Below are 17,883 nucleotides of genomic sequence, written 5' to 3'. Positions count from 1 at the left end.
TCAAGTCTGCAACAAGTTACAGTCCATGTGTGGGAGTCCAAGTCCCACCTTCACAAGGAAGGTCCTTATGTTGGGGAGGAAGTTTCCGACAGGTTGTTGGGGTTAGAGGAGAGTAAGATTTAGACAGGTGTTAATTTTAGACGGATACACCCAGGTTGCTAACCTGTACTCCAGATGTCAATTCAGTTGCCTCTCAGAACCACCTGGAATTTGTTGCAAAAATTAAAATAAAAATTGTCCAGATTCCTTGAATGGAATCTCTAGGCTGGGAGTCTGCGTTTTCAACAGCTCCCAGATGAGTGTATTGTGTGGCAGGCCTGAGAACCAGAGCTTTCAATTCTGCTCCAGGAGGTCATCCAGCCCTGGTCTTCCTCCAAACACACCCCAGGAGATGGTTCTGTTGTTCTCACACCAAGGCTTTCTGGGAGACAGAAAACAGAGTCCAGCAGCCTCGTTTAGTGTCAGGAAGCAAGGGGCTAAGCAGAAGGGTGGGGTCGGGCCCGGAGAGATATTCGGAGAGATAGCACAGCGGTGTTTGCCTTGCAAGCAGCCGATCCAGGACCAAAGGTGGTTGGTTCGAATCCCGGTGTCCCATATGGTCCCCCGTGCCTGCCAGGAGCTATTTCAGAGCAGACAGCCAGGAGTAACTCCTGAGCAACGCTGGGTGTGGCCCAAAAACAAAAAAAAAAAAGAAGAAGAATGGGGTCAAGGATTGGAGGAGGCTGGCCCTGGGGTGGCTGTACCCAAGATACCCCAGCTGGGACAGTATATAGCTAGCTGGTTTTATTGCCTCTGTACAGGGCCTGCTGTTCACAAACACTTCCCCCTTTACCTTCCACCTTCTCCCCCCCCCCCCCCCAACCAACAGTGCTCAGGGCTTATTTTTGGCTCTGCACTCCGGGATTACTCCTGGTGGGCCAGGGAATCATATGTGGTAACGGGGTTTGAACCCAAATCAGTTGCATGCAAGTTGAGTGCCCTATGCCCTAACCACTATACTATCCCTCTGGGCCACCCCAGAAATCTCAAATTTCATGACGCTCCTTTTCTTTCTTACCAAGTGTGTGTGTATGGAGGGTGGGGGAGGATTAGACATGGAGGAAAGAAAGGTTTCCAGAACTGTCCCCAGAGATGAATACAATCTCCAGTCAGCAATTGGAAACTTAGAAAGTAACTTCCCTCAGTGCAGGCAGGGTCAGAGCACAGTAGAGAGTAGGATTTCACAGGCAGCTCACAGCTGGAAAGGCAGCAGCTGTTGCTCTGATGTGATCCATTCCTGGTCACACGAAGGTGGGGGATGCAGTGGGGGGGGGGGCAAAACCACCATGTTTCCTCAGATACGCCCCCAACTTTTTTTTATTTGGTTTTTGAGTCACACCCGGTCGCACTCAGGGATTACTCCTGGCTCTTCGCTCAGAAATTGATCCTGGCAGGCTCGGGGGACCATATGGGATGCCAGGAATCAAACCCAGGTTCTGGGTCGGCCGTGTACAAGGCAAACGCCCTACTGTTGTGCTATCTCTCTGGCCCCAGAACCCCCAACTTCTCACCACACAGTTAAGACAGTATAAGGACCAATCCCTACGACTGCTTTGGAGCTCAGAGTTGTAAGAAATATCAGGGGAGACCAAACACAGTCATCTTCTCAATTGCTTGTGCAACTCCCTGGAGGTCACCATCCAATTCTTCAGGACTAGGGAGGATCCTGTGTCTGTACTTGGCCATTTGAGACAGAGATCTCCATACAAACACCCTCTCTTATCCTCTCTCCCCCTTCCAAAGATCTGAGTTTACCTGGGAAAGTTTGTTTTCATGACCATTCCAGAGATTTCCAGAGCTAGGTCTTAATCTGCAACTTTGGGAGACCAGGGCCTAACTTCTATGCAGCATATGGCAGGGATGTGACTGCTTTGCCTAGTCTGGGTAGAGCTGCTGAAAGTTCTTGGATTTCCTCTATCATGGTTCACATTTCCCATCCTTGCCTTCAGAAACAATTATGCAAAGTCCTGGACTTCAGGACTCCTGCTGCTGTGCCATGTGAATGATCTGTTTGTTTTTGGGTCACACCCAGCGGCACTCAGGGGTTACTCCTAGCTCTGTACTCATAAATCGCTCTTGGCAGGCTCGGAGACCATATGGGATGCCGGGATTTGAACCACTGTCCATCCTGGATCGGCTGCTTGCAAAGCAAGCAAGGCAAGCCTTACCGCTGTGCTATAGCTCTGGCCCCATGAATGATCTCTGACCTCAAAGGGGCAAGACCTTTTCTCTCTTGTGCTATCTTGGGGCCACTGGCTTAGTGAGATCCCATTACTTGAAATTTTAAGTGTGTTTCTTTTCTATTTCCAGTGTAAATGTAAAGCCCAAAGAAGAATGAACGACCTCTGGATACTAAACCCTTAGAGCCCAGGCACAAATCCACTGTCAGTCCCTATTATCTTCCAGGGCTTCTTACTGACCCCTTTGCAAGCTCAGCCTTGCCTATGTAATAGTATTGAGAGCCATTATGCCTAAAAGGAAAAGGGAGGGGGGGGGCAGGCTGGTAGGCTTGTTGGGGTTGAGGCAAGGGGACTTGAGGGTAAGGAGGGAAATTGATGGCAAGAAATAAACACTGGCACACAGGTGAAGGGATGAGTGCTGAAACTCTGTATGATCAAAACTCAACTATCAATAACATTTTACTCTTGGTGATTTAATTAAAAAAAGTTAGGGCCAGGGCCGGAGAGATAGCATGGAGGTAAGGCATTTGCCTTGCATTGAGAAGGACAGTGGTTCAAATCCCAGCATCCCATATGGTCCCTAGAGCCTGCCAGGGGTGATTTCTGAGCATAGAGCCAGGAGTAACCCCTGAGAGCTGGCCAGTGTGACCCTCCCCTCAAAAAAAGTTTAATGGGGGCCGTAGCGATGGCACAGTGGTAAGGCATGCTCTGACCTAGGACGAACCAAAGTTCGATCCCCCGTCATCCCATATGGTCCCCCAAGCCAGGAGTGATTTATGAGCAAATAGCCAGAAATAACCATTGAGCACCACGGGGTGTGGCCCAAAACCCTTCTCCCTAGAAAGTTTAATATGGAAATGGTACACTATATACATATAGATGAATAAAGTTATATTACTTAAATCCCTGCCTTCCCCCAGAAGGCCCATGCATGCGTAAGTATAAACATCACCATATTTCGAAAGTAGTTTCAGGGTTTGGGGGATGGGATTTTCTACTTGGTTGAGTTTTGAGCCACATTCAGCAGTGGTCAAGGTCTATTGTGAGTTCATGCTCAGAGATCATTACCTGTGGTGCTCAGAGGACCAAATGGTTCCTGCATGCTTTATCGTTGGAGGCCTGCCCCCAGCTTGTTCTGCTTTTTAAAGAAATGAACCATGTATGTAGACTGTATTTGCTTTCAAATCCAATAGGAGTGGAGTCTGAAAGCAATATATCTTTAAAGCTTATCAGACAGATCAAAACTTGATCACATATCAAGTGTATGAATGTGGGTGGGGGGTGGGAAAGTGGGACAGAAATGCCTGAAGGCAGATTCTTCTTCCAGAGGAGGAGAGGCCAAAGAACAGCCTTGCCAGGAAACACCACTCTGCTACAGGGGCTTCATTTACAGAAACCAGAAAAACATGAAAGGCAGAAAGGGCTCCAGTTCCAAGCATCCATTCATGTTGACCCCAGGCAAAATTAGGACTGGGACTCTCAGCCCTTTCTACCACCATGAAAGTCAAGGATGACTGGAAAACTCTCCTGGTGGGGCGAGTCATAAATGACTCTAGGGCACTTGCATTCTAGAACTGTGCTTTTTATTTGGAGGGTAGAAGAGATTTTTTTAGGAGAGAGTTGAACCACACCTAGCAGTATTGAGAGCTACTCCTAGCTTTATTCTCTCCAAGGTACTTGGAATCAAACTGTGGTCTGCAGCAGGCAAGAGTATTAATTCTTTTTTTTTTTTTTTTTTTTTGGTTTTTCAGGCCACACCCATTTGATGCTCAGGGGTTACTCCTGGCTAAGCACTCAGAAATTGCCCCTGGCTTGCAGGGACCATATGGGATGCCCGGGGATCTAACTGTGGTCCTTCCTTGGCTAGCGCTTGCAAGGCAGACACCTTACCTCTAGTGCCACCTCGCCGGCCCCGAGTATTAATTCTTGTACTAGCTCTCTAGTCCCTAGAAATCTATATGTATAGAATAGAAGAGCAGAAAAACCAAAGGAGTATGTGTGGGAATCAATATAAGGAAGATAATAACAAAAGTAAGACCTAGACCTGCTACTTTATAGACTCTGTGATCTTGAGCAAGTCATTTAATCTCTTTCTTTATCTGTAAAATGGTGACAATTCTCTATCTTGCCTTTATCCTAAGGCCATCCTAAGAATCATATGAGAGGGCCCGGAGAGATAGCACAGCAGTGTTTGCCTTGCAAGCAGCCGATCCAGGACCAAAGGTGGTTGGTTCGAATCCCAGTGTCCCATATGGTCCCCCGTGCCTGCCAGGAGCTATTTCTGAGCAGACAGCCAGGAGTAACCCCTGAGCACCGCTGGGTGTGGCCCAAAAACCAAAAAAAAAAAAAAAAAGAATCATATGAGATCATGAGAAAACTGGCACTAGAGGTAAGGCATCTGTCTGCCTTGCTCATGCTAGCCTAGGACCAACCAAGATTCGATCCCCCTGCGTCCCATATGATCCCCCAAGCCAGGAGCTATTTCTGAGCGCATAGCCAGGAGTAATCCTAAGTGTCACTGGGTGTAGCCCAACAATCAAAAAAAAAAGAAAACTACAAAGTTGTTTTCAACTTCGGAGAGGGGCAGAGGGATGGAGCAGAGCAATAGTACAGTAAATAGAGCACTTGCCTTGCACAGCCAACCTGGGTTTAATTTCTAGCTTCCCATATGGTCCCCTGAACACCACCCAGAGTGAACCCTGAGCACAGAGCAGGAGTAAGCCCTGAGCACTGCTAGTGAGAATCCCAAAAACAAACCAAATAAACAAATCAGACCCTAAAAAGTGGGGCCGGGAAGGTGGCGCTAGAGGTAAGGTAGCGCCTTGCAAGCGATAGCGTAGTACAGACCTCGGTTCGATCCCCCCCCCCCCCCCGAGTCCCATATGGTCCCCCCAAGCCAGGAGCGATTTCTTAGCACATAGCCAGGAGTAACCCCTGAGCGCCAAACAGGTGTGGCCCAAAAACCAAAAAAAAAAAAAGACCCTACAATGTTAGTTTGCATCCTGAAGAGAATATTCATTCTTTTTAAGAACATTAAACACCAATAGATGGGCCAGAGAGATAGCACAGCAGTAAGGCGGCTGGCTGCCTTGCATGCAACCAATACAGGACAGACCCCAGTTCGATACCTGGCATCCCATATGGGGGCCTGAGCCTGGCTGGAACGATTTCTGAGCGCAGAGTCAGGAGAAACCCCTAAGTACTACCAGATGTGGTCCAAAAAAAAAAAACCAGCAAACAAAATACCAATAGATATTCAAAACCAGGCACCACAGCTCAATAGATAACTACATAATACTAATATAATAATAGATAATCTTCCAATTACCTGTTGTGTAATTTGGTAGATACACTTGTGTTTTGTTTTTTTTTTCTTATAATCTTCCTAACTATTATTGGAGCTGGAGAGTAAAGAGGCCACCTCTGGTTTTTTCCCAACAATTGTTCACCTAAGATATCTGAACTCAGAGCCAAGGTAAGCCCTGGGAACAACTGCATACTGGCCCAAACCCTCCCCTCAAACAAAACAAAATAATAAAACACACACACACACACACACACACACACACACACACACACACACACGAACCTGTTACTGTAAATAGGTATAAAAAAAAAAGCCTGTGTCTGAAACTAGTTCTCTTCACCTTTGCTAAAGTGGGCTCAAGTACAATGATATGGTTTCATTTCAAAGGTCTCTTAGGGCTGTTCTGCCTAGTTCTGAGTGGGTGGTGCAAACCTTTAAACAGACCACATTAAAATTCCATCACTTCTCAGTGAGCGCAGCCATCTCTATGATTTGTGCTCAATGAGTTCAGAAAAGCATTTCCCTCTAGCTCCAGCTGGCAAGATGTCAAGACTGAAAAACATGTTCTCTGGTTCTCTTTCTTGCCCCAATTGGGATGGATCACTCTAATTCTCACCACCCCATTTCCCCAAGCCATTAGCAGTGATTGAATCTCTTCCCATCCCAATGAGCCTCACATAGATGATTTTAATGCTCAGCAGAACCCATAATAGAGAGAACTATGTTGTGAAACTTCAAATTTACTTTTAATTCTGCCTTTGACAGACCAAATTGAAGCCATGGGTTTTATTTTGCTATGGCTACTTAACATGGCCAATTCAGGAGACTTCCAGTCTGACCAAGTTGCCCTCTTTCATTAGTCCCAATCCTCTATTTCTGTCTTGATTTTCAGACCACAGAAAGGGCTTGTCCTGATGGCATGGAAAGGAAAGGCTGTTATCCCAGAGTATTTGGGGAGTCATAAGAAAGATTGCTAAGTCAGAAGGGGGTTCCATCAAATGCACAAAAGCGACACAAAACAACACTCATTTTTTAGAGGAGTGCCATGGATTGCTGCAATGTTTCAGTAGAGAGCAAGATAATGATATGAGCCAGAGACACTATACAGGGATTAAGGCACTTGTCTTGCATGTGGCCAACCAATTCTCTAACATCTCAGAGGGTCCCTCTTTAGGCTACCAACGTCACTTCTGAACAGAGTCAGGAATAATCTCTCTGGTATGAGCTCAGAGCTCACCCCTAGAAAAATAAAATATATGATATCATAAAGTATATAAAATCAACCTAGATCACCATCTATACTTGTTCTTATAACACACCTTTGAGTTACTATGATCCATAGCTTATAGTTAAGGTAATAGGATATTTGGAAAGGCCTACTATTGCCTAATATTCCAGAGCTATTTTTTTTTCCGCCACATCCATTTGATGCTCAGGGGTTACTCCTGGCTAAGCGCTCAGAAATTGCCCCTGGTTTGGGGGGACCATATGGGATGCCGGGGGATAGAACCGCGGTCCTTCCTTGGCTAGTGCTTGCAAGGCAGACACCTTACTTCTAGCGCCACCTCACCGGCCCCGCTACTTTATTATTTTAATATAATGAATTTTACTTTGGATTTTGGACCACTCATGGTAGTGCTCAGGGCTTAGACCTGGCTCTGTGTTCAGAGATCATTCCCAGGAGTGCTGTGGATAGATCCGGGTTGGTCACCTGCAAGGAAAGCACCCTACCTGCTGTACTATCTCCTCAGCCCTCCGGCACTATTTTATGGCAGATCAAAATTTCCATCAGAGTGTTATCTGATTCCCAAGTGTTTGCTTTGAGCCATTACATTTGGCAGCTTTTTATGGTCCAAATAGGTCAGGAAACATTTAGAAAGGTGCTTTGAGTTGGCTCTTGAAGACATGATTTGGATGAATTAGGTTTGAGAGAGTACATCCAAGTTGATAGGCTTCTGTTTCCAAGACCCAAAAGTCTCTGCCTCATATATGAGAGAAATTTGATGTTTACATAATAAATGAAACAATGAATGAGTGAAAAATAGCATAGAAAAAGGCAAGAAGAGGAGTATAAAGGTGGAGGCCACAGCCTGGGAAAGGGAAAAGGAGACAAGTTAATGACAGTGAAACCAGACTCTAGCACAGAAATGCTCAAATGAAACAAGGGATAGAACCAACAGCATGTAGGTCAGGCAAAAGTATATTCTGGAAGGCTTAAAGTTCTAGGATTATTAAAAAAAAAAAAAAAAGGAGCGATGGTGCGGAGAGTAAGGCATCTGTTGGCACTAGCCTAAGATGGATTGGTGGTTCGATCCCCGATGTTCCATATGGTCACCCAAGCCAGGAGTGTCACCAGGTGTGGCCCTAACAAAACAAAACAAAACAAAAAAGTTCTAGGGTGAAGATTGTATGAATGTTATAAAACTAATCCCTGAATTCCTTTTTTTTTTTTTTTTTGGTTTTTGGTTTTTGGGCCACATCCGGCGGTGCTCAGGGGTTACTCTTGGCTGTCTGCTCAGAAATAGCTCCTGGCAGGCACGGGGGACCATATGGGACACTGGGATTCGAACCAACCATCTTAGGTCCTGGATCGGCTGCTTGCAAGGCAAACGCCGCTGTGCTATCTCTCCGGGCCCTAATCCCTGAATTCCTAAGGTCAGAAGAACTATAATTTTTAAGTATTAACCTGCCTTAGGCAAGCAGAGACCCCCCAACCCAGCAGATGACTTGTAAATGTGCAGAAAACTGGGGAGCACCCTGGGAGCTCTGAGGGCTCTGCTTGGTGAGTGAAGGGAGTGTCATATACAGACATGTATCTTAAACAGATCAAAGACTCAGGGGTCAGAATTACTTACAGAAAGCAAAAGACAGCAAAGAACCTGCCTATGTTCATCACAGTCACACTCAAATAGATAATACCTTGAAAATCTTCAGCTCACCTCACTGAGCAAATAACTACTTGTACAAGTTTTTTTTTCAGAGGACTGGTCTGAGCCAGTGATCACAAATGCTTTTAATAATCTGAATTGGCTCGAGTTTTGTATTTGCTTTTCAGTAAATCATCAGATTGGAGCCATTCTTTTGTCAGGTGGTTCCTCTTTCTAACCAGAGAGAGGAATGATAGGTAGTGACTGCGACAGACACCTTCTCCCAGGAAGCCAGCTTGATGAGAATAAGGCCAAAGCTTGCTCCTTGTGGAAGAACCTTCCAGTGGGCTCAGTCCCTGTACACAGAAATGAGTTCTGCACAAACACACACTTCAACTTCTTGGTAACTGAGACAGTTTTCCCCCTTGCCCCACAAAGCTGGCTCCTGCTGGCTCCTAGTAAATGCTCAAAGAACTGCTATAGCACCAAGGAAGTGTGCCCCGTGTTAGTTCTCTCACTATATTTTGAGGCCTTCTGCCTTGAAGAAATATTCACAGGCCTTCTGCCTTGAAGAAATGCACCCTGGGGTTTTAGATGTCAGTAGTAGAGCAGTCTATGAACAAAAGAGGATTTGAAAATGCAAGCCACAGGGGCCAGAGAGATAGCATGGAAGTAGGGTGTTTGCCTTGCATGCAGAAGGACAGTGATTTGAATCCTGGCATCCCATATGGTCCTCCGAGCCTGCCAAGAGTGAGTTCTGAGCGTAGAGCCAGGAGTAACCCCTGAGCACCACCGGGTGTAACCCAAACACCAAAAAAAAAAAAAAAAAAAAAAAAAGCAAGCGACAGGTGCCCATTCAATCACTCAACAAATACTTCCTGTGCATTTATCTATTGCGTACAGGCACTGTTTAAGGCACTTATATGTATTTGTGTATGCAAGCAATCCTGTCTTCTTGAGAGTTACTTTCTGGTAGGAAATAGATAATATTATTATTAATAATAATAGCAATAATAATGATGTAAATTAGTAGGCTGGAGAGTGATATATGCTGGAGAGAAAGAATAGTGAGTTGTGGCGGCCGGAACAATAACACAGTGGGTAGGGCTTTTGCCTTGCTTTCGGGCACATGGCCGACCCAGGTTCAATTCCCAGCATCCCATGTGGTCCCCCAGCCTTACAGGAGTAATTTCTTTTGTGGGGGTGGGGTGGGTCACACCGAGAGGGGCTTAGGCATTACTCTTGGCTCTGTGTTTAGAGGTCGCTCCTGACAGGCTCCGGGGACCATAAGATATGCTGAGTATGGAACCTGGGTCCATCTGGGGTTGGCACATGTAAGGCAAACATCCTACTACTGTGCTATTACTTCGGCCCCTAGGAGTAATTTCTGAGTTCAGAGCCAGGAATAACCCTGAGCACTGCTGGATGTGGCCAAAAAACCAAAACAAAACAAAACAAAACATAAAAGTGTAAGGAGTTCTGTGAAGTATCACAATTATTTTTTGGGGAGAGTCATACCCGGCAGCACTCAGGGGTTATTCCTGGCTCTATGCTCAGAAATCACTCCTGGCAGGCTTGGGGGACCATATGGGATGCCGGGATTTGAACCACTGTCCTTCTGCATGCAAGGTAAATGCCCTTTCTCCATGCTATCTCTCTGGCCCCGAAATATCATAATTTTTTTTGTTGTTGTTTTGGTTTTTGGGCCACACCCGGCTGTGCTCAGGGGTTACTCCTGGCTGTCTGCTCAGAAATAGCTCCTGGCAGGCACGGGGGACCATGTGGGACGCCGGGATTCGAACCAACCACCTTTGGTCCTGGATCGGCTGCTTGCAAGGCAAACGCCACTGTGCTATCTCTCCGGCCCTGAAATATCACAATTTTAAGTGAACAAAAATCTCATGGAAACAGCAAACAGGCATCTGAAGGAGCGGCAGTTTGGAGCCAGGCTGGGCCACCTCTCCTTGCACTTGTATTTCCAGAAGAATCCACAGCCAAACTCTCAATCCAGGCCTTCTATCATGTCTGCGCAAGTAGTCAATGCCATAGATTCATTTAACTCTTTTTTGTTTTTGTTTTTGTTTTTGGTTTTTGGGTCACACCCGGCAGCGCTAAGGGATTACTCCTGGCTCCACTCTCAGAAATCGCTCCTGGCAGGCTCTGGGGACCATATGGGACGCCGCCGGGATTCGAACCAATCACCTTTGGTCCTGGATCGGCTGCTTGCAAGGCAAACACCGCTGTGCTATCTCTCCTGGCCCGCCAGGAGCTATTTCTGAGCAGACAGCCAGGAGTAACCCTTAAGCACCGCCGGGTGTGGCCCAAAAATAAATAAAAATAAATAAATAAATAAATAAATAAATAAATAAATAAATAAATAAATAAATAAATAAAAAAGAAAGATAGGCACAACTAACAGAAAAAACTCAGACACTTACCAGTCTCATAGCAATCACATTGGGGCCCTCAAAAGGTCTCAACAAACTACCACTGTCACCATATGAGCTCATCAGCCAAGCACCATAGATCCTCAGTATTATGGACCATGTGGCCACTTATGTAACTATATGATGGCTCTATAATTTTGGTTACTTATTTCCCAAGTAGAAATACACCAAGTTATGGGGCCGGAGCAGGGGTGCAAGTGGTAGGGAGTTTGCCTTGCACCTGGCTAACCTAGGATGGACCATGGTTTTATCCCCTAGCATCTCATATGGTCCCCCAAGTCAGGAGCAATTTCTGAGCACATAGCCAGGAGTAACCCCTGAGTATCACCGGGTGTGGCCTGAAAAAAATAAAAATAAATACATCAAGTTAGATATGAAATGGGGCCAGAGAAATAGCATGGAGGTAAAGTGTTTGCCTTGCATGCAGAAGGACGGTGGTTTGAATCCCGGCATCCCATATGGTCCCCGGAACCTGCCAGGAGTGATTTCTGAGTGTAGAGCCAGGAGTACCCTTGAGCGCTGCCAGGTGTGACCCAAAAGCCAAAAAAAAAAAAAAAAAAAAAAAAGTTAGATATGAAATTATTATAGAAGCCAAATAATCTCAACAGACCTCAATTTTCACAAATTTTCTTTTTCTTTCTTTTATTTGTTTATTTTTGTTTGTTTGTTGGCCACACCCAGCAGTGCTCAGGGGTTATTCCTGGTTCAGAGCTCAGAAATTGCTCCTGGCAGGCTCGGGGAACTGTATGGGACACCAGGGATCAAACCTGGATGGGCCGCGTGCAAGGAAAATGTCTTACCTACTGTGCTATTGCTCCAGCCCTACAAATTTTCTTTTAATGAATTTTTTATTTTTCAATAATTCCATTACCATTTAGTTGTACCAAACAAAATTATGTAAATTATTTCTACCTGCCAAAGGGCAGGCTTTGGGGAGACTGGGCAATTTAGAACAAATGTGGAGGGAATGTTACACTGGTGATGGGATTGGTGTTAGAACATTGAATACTAAAAATAACTGTATTGTGAATAACTCTGTAAACCACAGTGTCTAAAATTTATTTAATAAAAAATAAAAAGAAGATTGCAGGAGATAACAGTGTTGGCCCCTAGTTAAATATAATAATTACCTTTAAAGTCTTCATTTTCTTTTTTCCTTTAGCTTTTGGACCACATAATATTTAGGGCTTACTCCTGCCTCTGTGTTCAGGAGTCACCTCCCAATGATGCTCGGGGACCATGCTGTGCTGGGGCTTAAATCTGAGTCTCCTACATTCAAAACATGAATTCAGCACATTAAACTGTCTCTTCTGCTAAAGACTTTCTGGAAACAACATGTTTATGGTAAAAAGGAAAAAACTGCATCCACTTATATCTGGATTAGCAGAGTCAATTACCCTCACACATATTTTATGCCAGTGGCTTTCAACCACTGGTTCTCAAGTTTAGAAAGGTTAAAGAATCTTATTTTATATACCTTCATTTTACCAATATAAGCAATCATAAAAAGTAGTTCTCCAAGGTAGAATATATTAAAATACCATGCCCAAGGGGCCCAAGTGATAGCATAGCAGTAGGGCATTTGCCTTGCAATCAGACGGCCCAGGATGGACCCATTTTCAATCCCCGGCATCCCATATGGTCCCCTAAGCCTACTCAGAGTGAATTCTGAGCACAGAATCAGAAGTAACCCGAGTGCCACTGGGTGTGGCCCCAAAACAAAATAAGACAAAAAACAAAACAAAACAAAAAATACCATGCCCAAAATCTTTTTGTTTGTTATGTTTTGTTTTGATTTGGGGCCAAACCCAGTGTTTTCAGGACTCTGGCTGTGTTCTATGGCTCCTGGCTCTGTGTTCAGGGATCACTCCTAGAGGGGATGGGGGAACAATATGGGATGAAAGAGATGGAAGGCAAGTGAAAGGCAAGTGCCTTACCCTCTATACTATCTCTCCTGCCCCTCAAATCCTTTTTTTTTTTTTTTTTTTTTTTTTTTTTGTTTTTGGGCCACACCCGGCGGTGCTCAGGGGTTACTCCTGGCTGTCTGCTCAGAAATAGCTCCTGGCAGGCACGGGGGACCATATGGGACACCGGGATTCGAACCAACCACCTTAGGTCCTGGATCGGCTGCTTGCAAGACAAACGCCGCTGTGCTATCTCTCCGGGCCCTCAAATCCTTTTTAACACAAAAAATTTATCTTATTGAAATTCTGGAGCCCGGAGAGATAGCACAGCGGCGTTTGCCTTGCAAGCAGCCGATCCAGGACCAAAGGTGGTTGGTTCGAATCCCGGTGTCCCATATGGTCCCCCGTGCCTGCCAGGAGCTATTTCTGAGCAGACAGCCAGTGGTAACCCCTGAGCACCGCCGGGTGTGTCCCAAAAGCAAAAACAAATACAAAAACAAAAACAAAAAGAAATTCTGGTCATGGGTCAGGGTTGTGGCTCAGTGCTAAAGCACATGCCTTGCATATGTGAAGATCTGAATTCGATCCTCAGCACTAAGGGAAAAATTCCATCTTGACCTATGTACCACTCTGTCAGTGACCATTTTCTCTTTGAAGACTATAAAAACAACTGTTATTTTACCAAGAGTTAAAACATCAATGAAGAGTCTAGAGAGATAGCATGGAGGTAAGGCATTTGCCTTGCACGCAGAAGGTCGGTGGTTCAAATCTCGGCATCCCATATGGTCTCCCGAGCGTGCCAGGAGTGATTTCTGAGCATAGAGCTAGGAGCAACCCCTGAGTGCTGCCAGGTGTGACCCAAAAATCAAAATCCAAAAACCAAAAACAAACAAAAAAAAAGAAAAGAAAATCAATGAAATGAAGGTAAAAAAAATACATTGGTTAGGTGCTTGCCTTGCATGAAGGCAACTCAAGTTCAGTTCCCAACACCATACTGTCAGGAGTGAAGCAGAGTCAAGAGTAAGTACTCAGTGTTGTCAGGTGTGGTCCCAAAACCAACAACTAAACAAAGAAATAAACAACAGTTGAAATTTTGAGAGGATATAATTAAGGACTAAAAGCAAGTCTTAGCATCAATTCAATGGTATATGAACAAGTTAGTTAAAGTTTTTACCAGGGAAACATTCAGTCATAGCATGCCTTTCCCACCAACTTTTATATCTCCGTTTGGTACCAAATTTATGACTCTGAGGGGGAAGAAAGAAGCTAGGAAATATGTATTGGATACATTGAATATTTGACTTGCCAATGATAATACTTCCAATTTAAGTGTATATTGTTAAAATTATCAACGTTTCATATTCTAAGCCATTTCATTATGCCTATAGTCAAGACTTTCCAATTTCAAAGGTTTGGGGGATCACTCAACACAAACAAATTTGCCATGTTTGAGGCCCAAAGTTCGACCACTGACAGTGCATAGTATCCAGGTGTGGCCCTGGTGGCACCATGTGGTTAGGTCAAGCACGAAACTATCAAAGCCATGGACTGATCACCAGACCTCCTGAGAAAATGCCTTCCAAATCTGGGAAATTGACCCAGTCAGTCAATTAGGATTTTTGTCTTGAACAGAAATATATTTAGAGAAAGTTTGCAAGATTTCTGAAATACAAAGTTGTATCTGAGATTTTCTCTGATTCCTGTTGTAGCTGGCTTCGTGATCACTGTTCTTGCTGTTCACCTACTCCAAGGTAGCCTCACAGATCCCCCTCCTATACTACTCCTCTGGCTGCTCACACAGCTTCACTGTTCACTCTGTTCGATACCCCTGTGCCTTCCCCAGTTCTGAGCTGCCAGACCAGAGTGCGGCTAAAACACTTTTGAAAACAGAGGCCGGAGCGGTGGCGCTAGAGGTAAGCCTTGAAAGCGCTAACCTAGGACAGATTGCGGTTTGATCCCTGGCATCCCAAATGGTCCCCCAAGCCAGGAGCGATTTCTGAGTGCATAGTCAGGAGAAACCCCTGATCATCAACAGGTGTGGCCCAAAAAACAAAACAAAACAAAACAAAACAAAACAAAACAAAACAAAAACACTTGAAAACAATCATGAAAGTATTCAACTTCTGCTATGAGGTGATTTAGTGATCATTACACTACTACCCAAACACAAATACACTTTAAACAATTATTTTAATTAAGTAATTCCATTTGTGCAGAAAAATATGACTTCCAAGTGATATTTTAAAACAATAGTGATAAACCAAACTTTGCTAGATAGACATTAACTCCTCCGTGCTTTGTGGGCACCTCTGAGGACATGCTGTGAACACCAGAAGACTTGAGCCACCAAGAGTGTGGCTCAAGTGGAACAAGGTTTAACTGTAATTTGACCTGATAAGAAACATTTTCCATTCCATGCAAAATACCGTGGACTACTGGGGCATATAATCAGATGATGCTGAATGCAATTATTTATTTTCTCCATTTTTGCCAGATGCTCAATTCTAGTCTTAACATCTGTTAAAGCATACTAAGAAAAAGGATACTGTTGTCTACAAACGGGCTTAGCATGAAAATATTCTCCCTTTGATCTATTAATTTAGTTCATTTAAAGGCCAGGCCCAGCAGTACTGTAGGGAAAGAGGGTCAGCAGGATCAAATCTGGCAGTTGTTGGGTGTTACATGGAACTGGGAATCAAATTCAGGGTCTCACAGTACCTCCCCAGCCCCTGATCTAGTCATTATTTTGTTGTTTGTTTTTTTCTTTTTTGGGGGGGGGGGTCATAACAGGTGGTGTTCTGCGGTTACTCCTGACTCTGCACTCAGAAATTGATCCTGGCAGACTTGGAGAACCAAATGGGATGACAGAGATCAAGCCCTAGTCAGTCACATGCAAGGCAAATGCCTTAACCACTGTGCTATCACTCCTGCCTCATGATCTATTCATTCTTGGGGCTTCACTTATGACTTCCAGTATCCATCAGAGTAATCCAGTATCTCACTAAAACTTCCACCCTCTGCTTTACTGTGTCAAGGAACTATGACAAAATGAAGCAATAAGCCCAAGATCCAAGTAGCTCTGGTTCTATTGCCCTGCCAGCACTCTTTGTGCGAAGTTATGTGAGTAACTGACCAAAGGTGAAATGATTTCCTGCCTTCAAGCTCTGAGCAACACCCCAAATTCTCCTCCCTTCCAGCAGCCCTTACAGTTCAGCTAGCCTGTGACAACCACAAGAGGAAGTCTGACTTTTGAAACATGCATATGTGGCCATTGTGCCTTCCGTGACATTGGTGAAAAGTGCTACCTATTTAGTCACAGGGCTGATATTCAAATACCTAAAAATTGGCTTTGTTATGCAATTGAAAAAAATTGCCTTGGGGCTGGAGGAATAGTACAATGAGTAAGAAGCTTGCCTTGTCTGCACTGACCCTGGGTTTGATCCCAGGCATCCAATATGATCTCCCGAGCCTGTCAGAAATTATCTCTAAACACAGAGCCAGAGCTAAACCCTGAGTACTATCAAATGTGGCCACAAAACAAAATAAAACAGGGGCCAGAGAGATAGCACAGCACTGCCATATGGACCCCCAACCAGCCAGGGGCGATTTCTGAGTGCAGAGCCAGGTGTAACCCCTGAGCGCCACTGGGTGTGGCCCCCAAACCAACCAATCAATCAATAAAAAGTTTAAAGAAACAAAACAATGAGAAATAAATAAAAAATAAAAAAAGATGGGCCCGGAGAGATAGCACAGCGGCGTTTGCCTTGCAAGCAGCCGATCCAGGACCAAAGGTGGTTGGTTCGAATCCCGGTGTCCCATATGGTCCCCCGTGCCTACCAGGAGCTATTTCTGAGCAGACAGCCAGGAGTAACCCCTGAGCACCGCCAAAATAAATAAATAAATAAATAAATAAATAAATAAATAAATAAATAAATAAATAAATAAATAAAAAAGATTAAAAAAATTTTTAATTGCCTTTACATTATTCTGCTGCTGGATCAAGAGCCTGGAGGCAGACAGGAAGATAGATTATCACTTGGAAACTCCATTGTACCTGGAAAAGCCCCTGAACATGTACCTCCAAACAAACAAAGAACCTAGAGGCTCTCCTCCCTTTTTTGGCTAGAGGTGTTGGGGGAGTTCAGAGGAATCTCAAGAAGGTTCAGTTTAGAGGCAGTTTCATAGAGGCAAAGTTGACTAGAGAAATAGTTTAGGGGTTAAGGTGCTTATCTTGTATGCAGTAGACTCTGGTTTGATCCCCTGAACACTACTAGGAGAGATCCCTGAGCACAGAGTCCTAAGCACTGCTCTGAGTAAGGCAAGGACAAAAAAAATTTTTTTTATTACAAAATTAATGAAAATTTAAAGGATCCATCTGCCACAACAATTATGCAAGTAAGAGAAATCAAAGAAATTCAGAATGGTAAAGAAATCAGACAATCACTATTTGCAGAAGATATGATACTATTATATGTAGAAAATCCTATAGACTCCACCAAAAATCTTTAGAAACAATAAACTTTTTTTTTTTGGGGGGGTGTCACACCCGGCAACGCTCAGATGTTACTCCTGGCTCTATGTTCAGAAATGGCCCCTGGCAGGCACAGGGGACCATATGGGATGCTGGGACTCAAACCGCCTGAAAGACAAACGCCTTACCTCCATGCTCTCTCTCCAGCCCCTAGAAACAATAAACTTAAATAGGAAAGCAGCAAACTACAAAATCAATGCAAAGACATCTGTTGCATTCTTTTTTTCTTTTTTGTTTGATTTTATTTGGGGGACATACCTGGCGGCACTCAGGGGTTACTCCTGGCTCTGTACTCAGAAATTACTCTTGGCAGGCTGGGGGACCATATGTGATGCAGGGGATCAAACCCAGGTTGGCTGCATGCAAGGCAAAAGCCCTACCTACCTACTTACTATGCTATCCCCTGTAGTTACATTTTATTTTATTTTATGTTTTTGGTTTTTGGGTCACACCCGGCAGCATTCCTGGGTTACTCCTGGCTCTATGCTCAAAATCGCTCCTGGCAGGCTCGGGGAACCATATGAGATTCGAACTACTGTCCTGCATGCAAGGAAAACGCCCTACCTCCATGCTATTTCTCTGGCCCCTGTAGTTACATTTAGTATATT

Source organism: Suncus etruscus, chromosome 5, assembly GCF_024139225.1.
Source record: "Suncus etruscus isolate mSunEtr1 chromosome 5, mSunEtr1.pri.cur, whole genome shotgun sequence".
NCBI classification, from domain to species: Eukaryota; Metazoa; Chordata; class Mammalia; order Eulipotyphla; family Soricidae; genus Suncus; species Suncus etruscus.
The sequence above is the reverse complement of the archived record's forward strand: the minus strand, read 5'-3'. Positions refer to the sequence as shown.